This window comes from Parus major, chromosome 2, assembly GCF_001522545.3.
Source record: "Parus major isolate Abel chromosome 2, Parus_major1.1, whole genome shotgun sequence".
Lineage (NCBI taxonomy): Eukaryota > Metazoa > Chordata > Aves > Passeriformes > Paridae > Parus > Parus major.
Genome location: NC_031769.1, coordinates 137,541,698 through 137,551,126, shown reverse-complemented (window position 1 = coordinate 137,551,126; position 9,429 = coordinate 137,541,698).

The window sequence follows — 9,429 nt, the reverse complement described above, 5'->3', positions numbered from 1 at the left end:
TTCACTGAATTCTCACATCACTTTTTTTATCAAAAGGAATAAACTCCCTTTTAAATTTCACAGGCTATTAGCATCTCATTTATTGGTATAGCTGAGAAATGGTGCTGAACATGAAAAAATTTCCTAGTTTTCTGTTGATTCATTTGGGATAATTTACATACTTCTACAACAGAAAGTGGTTTTACATGTAATTAAAAGATTATAACAACAGACTCTCAAATTTGCAAAATAGATACCAGATGTTTCCGTGACTCTGACAGGTGTGGAGGTTTGGGGTGTTCTAGGTGTTAAAGTGAGAATAAGGATCTTACTGGCAACAAAATGAAGATCACACACACCCTATACACAAGATCATCTTAATCCTTTCTACATATAGAACAATTTTGTAATTCATAGTATAGTTATAGTATCAAGTAGCACTATAATGTAAAAATTTATCACAGAGATAGAGCCCTCTAGAGAAAAGCAGAGTTGTTTCTTTGTACATGGTTTTAATTTATACATTTATACTTCCATTTTTCAAGTAGTTATGTGTAACTCTTATTGTAAACAATGCAGTGTTTGTGGTCCTTCAGGAATGACAATAGTGAAGAAGGTGCTTGCGGCCAGAGCCTCCAGTTTAAGCTATAACTACCATGTGAACATGCTATGCTTCACTACAGTGGAGTATGCCCTGGAGTGGATTTCCTGGGAAAATTGAGCATTGAACTATAACCTGTGCATTTCAAAATAGGATTTTTGCTTCCTAAACTCAAAAGTTACACGTGCTTAATGAATTATACCTTTTAAAGCTGATTCAGTGAATCAGTTGTCCATGCTCAGGCAGACACTTCTCAGCCAGTTTGTGCCTCTTTTATCAATTCAGCTTCACTCAGCTGCAATGACTTGAACACATCCTGAGCAGACATTTAAACTGTGTTCCTTTCCCCAAAGAGCCTCCAGCCCAAAATAGCCAAGACAAACAAAAGCAAGACCCAGGATAATGAGGGAGAGGGTGATGCAAACTGAAAGTGGGAGGAATGCTTGGAAAAAAATGTGGGTTTGGGGGTGGTAGCTTGTTTTATAAGGAAGGCTGCAGGAGGAAGAAGATGTGCAATGGGCAGCAGGTAGGAGAGGGGTCCCTGTGTCCCTGGCTTGGAGGAAATGCTGCTCTGGGGAGGAAAATGTGAGGTGTGAGGGGACAAATAACCAGAGCTAGGCCTTGGGGGTGAGTTGAAGAGGGATTTTTGTGCTCAGGGTGCCCTGACCTGCCAGTGTAATAGAGTCTGCTCTCCTCCCAGCCTGGCTGCTGATCATGTTTTGCCATCCTCTGGCCAGAGGTGAGGCTGGCCTTGCCTTGGGATGGAAAGGAGTAGAGGAACAGGGAAGCAAGAGGAGTGTTCTGCCTCTGTTGCCCCAGCCAGGGGCAGGGATTGTCCTGTCCTGTCAGCTTCCCCTTCACTGAGAGAAAGGAAAAGCGGTTTTCCGAGTATTTGGGGGAGACAGTGAGATGAGCTTTAAGGCAGGTTCTTTAGCTGTCATCTACTCAGGTCTGCTCTTGAAGCATGGAAACAACCCTGAGCTATCAAAAAATACCATGGGTTTAAAGCACAACCTTATGATTCCAAAATCTTTTACAACCCTGCTTTTTAAATGCTTTTTTATATGTATTTGTCCTCCATCAAGGCAGTCTCTTGGGTCCCAGAAAATGCTTCAGAGTATGGGAGAAATTAATGAAGAAACTAGACACTAAGCTCTGTAATAACATTTTTTATGCTATGCACATCACCGAGCACAATAGACCCTGACCTGGTCCCTGACCACGGCCCAGGAATGCTCTCAGAGTAAAAATCAATAGTATAGTCTGCTGTAGGCTGAATGTTTTTAAAATAAAGCCAGGTATTAGATAGCTTTTTAAAAGTGTAGAGAATTGAATAATGATGTTTTAGTGATGGTTGGGAATGTGCACAAAACCAAAACCAAACACCCCACACACACTCGTGCTCACACACACCTTAAATGAGGAACACAACTTATCCTGGGGCTTCCACAGGCTGTAGTGGGGATTGCAACCCAGCCACCCCCAGATACCCAGCCTGCCTGTCCTGATATGGGTCAGCATTGCCATACCTAGGCAGAAGTGTCTGGTTTGCTCATGAATCACCTTCAAAGTGCCCAAATTTTCAGCCTTAAAGTATTTCAAAACCATGTCTCAGAAATAAGCAAATATTTATAGAAAAAGGTACCAGTAATTTCTGCAGACTATCGGAAACTATTCAATTTTGGACAAAAGTCACATATGGGAAAGGCCCACCTTTCAAAATTTCTTTGATTAAATAACATGGAGAAATAAAAATGGACACAAATAACTGGTGAAAAAAAAAAAGTTTTGCATTTTCTTCCTTTACCTTAGATGAAGAAGCAATATTGGCAATAAGCTCAGTAGTGAGGAGACAAAAAAATATATACAGAGCTAAGGCTATGGTCATTGTGTGACTATTCACAGTGGAGTTCAAGGACAAATCTATGGGAAAGGACTATAAAAATGGATGCAGAATTGCAATTAATTGAATAATTCTGTTTTTATATTAAACTTTTGAACTGAACAAAACTTGAGATGAAGTAAAGCAGATGAACGTAACTTGAATGTAGTTTATTCTACTCATCATCATCTTCATCCCTTGTATTTATGGCAAGTTTGCGTAGGATTCCTCTGTTTGTCTTTTTGCATTTAAAAAAAGTTCTTTCATACTACCACGCTATTTTTTTTAAAATCATCCTGACCTTTAGTACCTAGGAGGTTATTTAAAAGGAACCACATGATGAAAGACTGTGGCTTTGGCAATATTTCTTATATGAAGAAGACAGGGTGTGGTTCAATAATGGTGAAGACAGAACTTTCTGGAGAGTATTTTTCTCCTTTATTTCTTTATCTAAGAAGGAAAATCTTCATTTGCTTTTAAATAAATAAAGAAAATTTCTGGCAAGTAAGCTATACATCATTCTGGATATGCAGAACTTTGTCAGCCGACAGAACAAAATTTTTGTCCATTGACAGTATAAGTGGTTTTTTATTTGGGCTGTGCTATAACTCTGCCTATGGCACTTTAGATGAGTGAAATGACACATCCTAAAGGATGATTAATCCCATTTAAAACAATGGAAATTCAGTGTCAGTTAAAGATAGATTAGGTCTTTGCATTCTTTGATGGGGAGAGACTGAGACATCAAAGGTCAAGGTGCTTAAACACCAGCAGTTTTGCAGAAGCCTCTTTCTCCTGGCCGCAGTTAGGGAAGACTAACATAGGCTCACATTTTTGGGAAGGGTGTCCACACTTGGGAGATGTGTCAATACTCAAAGTAGGGTGTGTTTTTTGGATTGCAGCAAAATAAACTGAGAGTAGCTGGCAGGCTGGTGGAGCCGTTGGGAAACTGGGCTATTCCCGTCTCTGGAGCTAGAGAGAAGAAGCTTGGTTTGACGCAGCGTGGGTTGCGACCCAACACGGGATACAAGGAATGGGTAGTTACTGTTGTTGAGAAGTGTTTTGAAAAGTCTGAGAAGACTGACATATTGAAACCTCAAGAAGACAGAGGAATGATGCAGAAAAATTTTGCACTTGGTGCCTCAAAACCAGACTTTGTCTCTTGAAACAATCACAAAATCCAAGTACTCAGAAAAGAAGATATCTTTGGCAGTTATTGACAAAGACCCCATAGCAGTATTTGGGTGATGTTGTGTAGACAGAGGATGCCCACAGGCAATCAACGGCAGCATCAAAGTGGTTCAATGCCCAGCTGTAGATGTGAAAGGCTCTCTCTCTCTCTACCATCCATGGACTTGACAATTTAAACACAGCACAGGGGAGTTCAGTCCCACCAAGGAAGTTGCTGCAAAGGTCTGTGTGCTGAAATTGGGTTCCTCCCTTTCCACCCCATCACTGTCTCAGTGAAACATGGTCTTATTGGCCCAGCTCTCCCTTGGGGTGCAATCCAGCCAAGTGATTCCTTTGGGTGCAGATAATTGCTTCTCTTTCCTGCCACATCTGGAGCTGCTGGTGTCCACCTCCACTTGTCCAACAGCACATACAGAAGAGAGGTGGTAACAGGAGTCAAATTCTTCCTCCCCAGCCTCAGGGAATCCTACTCATCACTGCTGAGAAGGTGCCCTGACAGCCTGAAGAAAGGGCAGGACACACCATCCTCCAGAATTGGGCCACACCAGTGGCTGAGTGCATATTAAACAGTCATAGAAAAATGGGCAGGCAGGAACTGCATTTGCATCTAACAGGCATAGAAAAAATGTGCCTGCTCAGACAAAAAGTGATGTCCAAGAACCACAACCAGGGAAATATCAAAACCCTTTTGTACAGCTCTATGAATTCAAATTCTGAGTTAACTTGTTAATTTAGTGTTCTCTTCAGTTAAACTAATTGTAGAGTATTTCTACGTGCACAAAGAAATTAATTTCAAATGCAACAGTATTGGGTGAAACACACAGGTCTGACTGTTCATGTCCCATCTTTCTTGCTCCCTTAAAACCATTATAATCACACAATAGCTCTATTACAGCTCTTTCTGCTTTCACACTGCTCACCGTTTGTTGATGCAATTCTTTCTCCTGCTCTGGCAGAGAGAAAGGCTCTGTTCTTACATTGCATTTTACCCTCTCCCATTCAGCCATGCTGTCATCCTCACGTCATCACACAGAAAATTTGCAAGGTACATACTGTGGCTGCAAGAAGCAGCAATTAACCACAGAGCCACTGCACTCTAAATAACCAACCCTACAAAAAATACTTTGTTATTGCAAAGGCACCATCAGCAATGATCAGGATGACAGAGCACTGTGCTATTGCTCTGTGTTACACTGTATTTACAAGCTGCTTTGGAAGTGCAGAAATTGCACCTATTCCCACAGAAATGTCCCTGCTCCCTCTCACATGATGATAAGAGAGTGGTTATTGCAACATCCCACAGCGTTATCCTGAAGGGTATAGGACAAACTTAAACACCCACAGAATACAGAGTAAAAGGACTCTGACAAACAAAAAGCCTGGATTATATGTAGGGTAATGACTAGGAAAACCCTCATGCTAGGAAAATACAGCCTTGTGAAGAATCTTCATTGCTCCCACAGTGACAGTATTATAAGACACATGCTCCAGTTTTGCTGAAGCAACAATAAATCTGATGCACACAGGAAAAACCATCAGTCCTGTTACCTGGTTAGCCCTGCTTAAGGTTAAATACCTACAAGCCCATTCAGTACAGTAAGTATTTAATCAGCAGTTTCTTGGGTTTGCTCTTATGCCCCAGAGACACCATTCCCACAGAAAGTTTAACTGTAGAAATATAAGTATATTTCCAGAGGTGGCTATTTATACATTAAATAAAAAAAATTACAATAATAAGAATTAAAATAATAAATACAGTTCTTTAAAAGCCATTTATGTTCTTTTTCTGTAGGAGAGCACTGAGTTTCAAATTCAACCCTGGAGATATTTTTCACTCTCTCTAGAATAAGTTAATGTTCAATCCTGAGATGCCTGAAGGGAACTGCTTGCAAACACTGGGGGAAGGTTTGGAGTAATTTCCCCACCTCCAGGGCAGTTTACTACCTCCTTGGTAAGGTGTCCTTTGGGAATATAATGGGTCCTTGGCCCTCATCTACATAACGCTCAACGGTTGTTTTTAATGTTCCAAATGCAAGGTGTTTTCCAAAAAAATTCCCATTGAGACATAACAAGCTGGCAGTGTTTCCCTGAAAAATCCCAAGTACTGAACTTGTGGGGAAGGATGCTGACTCACTCATATTGATGGCCCAATACTGAGCTCTGACATGAAGAGTTAGGATAGACACATTATTCAGGCCAGAAGAAGAAAGAAATAGAAATGAGAAAGCAAGGATTAAGAAAAGACCTATGAAAGAAGTCATATTGTAAGAGTGAAGTTAGACTCATTTGTCATACATGGCTTTAGCTGATCTGCATGAATTTGTTTTATTCAGGTTCATTGTGTCGTGTCTAGGGAATACAAATTCAGTGTTGAATTTTAAATTGTTGAACATTTAACTCTGCTTTTATTCCAAGCCATGAAAAAAGTCTTCTCTCCCTTTTTCTCCACCAGACTCTGAACACACTGCAATACTCCATTCTCTGAGGAAAACATGAAATGGATGAAAAAATGCCTCTTTAAATGGACATTTTAGAATTGCTTTTTGTGGGAGGGTATCTGAATTATGGTATGTTTTTATTTATGTGTGATTTATCACTGCTTCGGGTGCACAGCTTATTCTCAAAAGTAAAAGGCAATCTTCAGGCCCATGTCAGGCATGAAAAGATGTGTCTTACTTTTTATATTTCTTTTTAAATTATAATTTAAGGTTTATGCCTGGAATTTTTCACATGTCCAAGGCTTACTTGTTTCTGTGGGATTTGTAAATGTTTTAAAGGAAAGAGCTACTGAAAAATTAAATTGCCACAGGCAAATAAAATAGAGCCAGTTTGCACCACTGCCAGTGCAGTTATTGCCAGCATAGATAGTCATTGCTACAAAAGGAAATATTTTCAGCTACAGTGTTCAGACGAAGAATTATAGGGAAAAAAATACTATTTTGATGTTTATTCAGAATAAGAAAATCTCCTTGCTTCTGGAGAGATGGACTGAGAAGAAATGGATACAGCTTAGTTTTAGCTCAGCTATACCATGCGGGATTACCCAAGCAATAACCGCAGGCACTGGGAGTCAGCCCAGCAGCCGACATCCTGCCTCCCAGCCTTCTCATCCCCCGAAGGCAACGCTGAGCACCGACCAGAGAAATTCTTGTGGAAGCTCCGATTTCAGATCCACTGGCTTTTCACTTCTACCTCCCAAGCAAACATTTGCTGGTTGTGCCAGAGGGGAATTTTGAATCCATAGAGACAGACACCTGATTATCCAAAAACTTTCTGGCTTATGCTAATATGTCTGGTTTCAGTCTGGTCTCTGTAAATTTTTTGTGAACCCTGTTTCAGTTCCTCTTTTCTTTTGAATTTCTCTGTGAATAGAAATTTCAGTGATTCTGGTCTCGTACAGACTGTATATGCTGCACAGCTGTATATCTTGATTTGTAGTTTTTTCATTTAATGACAGCGTAAGTGAATGACTGGGCTCTACAGACTACCCCAGATCAACCTTGTCTTCTTCCTGCTAGAGCTCCACCAGTAGAAAGGGGCCCCAGATAATATGAAAGAATAATGAATGAGTTGTCTAATTCTTGGAGATGCATTTCCAGCTAGAAGACAAATCAGGAACACTAAGGAACAGACTCTGGGAATTCCTGTTTCCATAGCTTACTTGCTTACAGAAGCAGCAGGAAGCTCAAGGAAAGCTTAGTGCCTGCTTGCTGCTTGTTGATGGCAAGAACAGAGAAAAAAAAGTAATCTCAGCTTAAGTCCATGGGTCAATTCACCAGCTCAATCTGAGTCAACAGTTTGGTTTCCTTTTAAATGCTCGATTAAATATCAATATGCTACAAGTGGAGAAGCAAAGTATTTCATATTGTCTCTGTCAATTGCAGTGAACACTTCACATTTCACTGCTCAGTCCAATGGCTTTGTGCTCAGAAAGATTTGGCACCAAGGTTTGTTTGAATATGGCCAGAGAGGGAGTCTTGGCTCGGATGGTCACTAAGTGCATCTGTCTGGCACTGCTCTGTTTCTCCCCATGGCCACAGAGCCACCTCACTCACAGAGCCTGCTGTAATCAAGAGTGGGCAGAGCCCAGAGGGGTACAAGGATTTCATCTAATCTGAAATTTCTCCTTCTTCTGCCACTAGGGACTGACGGAACCCCAGCTGCAAAAGTCAGAGAGTTTAGGTCATTCACACAGGAAAATTTGAAAGCACTCTTGAATTCAAAGCAAGGGGTTAAAATTAGCTTTTCTTTCTGAAAACAATTATTTATTTGAAGTTGAATGGGTAATTCTGTCTCACTCACCACCAAGTCAAACAAAAGCAAATGTAGTATGTTTAACTTAAAGCATTTTAAATTAAAACAAAAGAGAAAAAACATCTTCATTTTAAAATTTTTTTTTCAGAAAGGTATTTTTATTTTCTAGGCATAAGAGATAAGTTGTGGCGATTGTTTAAGTTTATTCGTGGTTGTAAGTTTGTCAGTTATATGGCTCATTCTTGTGCTCCCCCTTGGTCCTCCCAAGTTGGTTTGCCCCTAAGAGTTATATCCCCCCCTGAACTGCCCTTCATTGTAAAACCAGCCCCCGATTCCTGAGCCTTTCCTGCCTGTCACAACCCTGCCCCTACTCTTTGTCCATCATTGTAAACCCTGCCCTTTGTTCTGGATCCTTCCCTGTCAATCCCCTAAGCCTCGAGGCCACATTGGCCTGCGTGACCACTCCTCTCCTCCCCCTCATCCCTATTGGTCCATGCATTGTAACCCCCTCCCTCACTGGTCCCTCCTGGATTTCCCATTGGCTGTTTGTTTGTACCCTCCCATTGTGTTACTGCTCTTTAAAATCCTGAGCACAGGTGTTTTCCGGGCTCTTCTGTCCCTGACTCCATTCAGCAATAAACCTCTTTCTGCTGGAACCTCACACTGAGAGCCTCCTCCTTCTTTACCCGCTCCTTGACTGCAGCTGACAATCCTGCCTGTTGAGCACAAGGCTCAAAGGTTCTGCCTTTGAGCAGAACCGAGGTAGTTCCCCACACCTGGCGTAGCTGCCGGTGTGTTTCTCTGAGCTAGCCTGGGCTCCAGCAGAACCGTGTCAGAGATCAGCTGACAGAACTCCACTTGACTGCAGTAAGTGGGATGCTCTCTGTCCACACAAAAGCTGTATATATCTGTAAAATTAGGGGGAAAATATTTAAACCTTTAGAAAGAATTAAATTGTACGTAAACTGTGTGTGCTTATGCTAATACAGCAAATGGTTAGATCTGTTTGCTTAGAAGGCAGGGGGACCGAAAAAAAAACAGTGTTACCTTACACAGTGTACATACATTGTGGATATATTTTCTTAGTTTAAATGATGCAGAACAGGTTTCCTTTAGCAGGCACTGTCACATACAATTTGTGGGATGTAGGCAGAAATACTTAGTTGCTTTGTGCAAAAAGGACTGAAAGTACTGGCCTAAAACTGCCTACAATGAAGAAAGACTAAAGAAAATGGGGACAGAAGGTATCCCTAGGTTTCTTACTGTAGCAGGTTTCTTCTGTCAGTTGCCCATCTTCTGGCTGAGAGGACTGTGAAGAATAAAATGAACAAATTTACTTTTAGCTTAGATCCGATTTCTTTGTTTCTTTTTCTCTTTTTTTAAGCCCCAATTTTGTTACAGTATAGTAGGTTCAGTTTGTATAGGCCCCCTGTCCCTGGTGCATCCCTGTTTTTCTCTGCCTTGCAGGCTGTTCTTTCTGGAATACCTTGTACAGCCTCTTAATAAAGTCAAATTAGTGAAT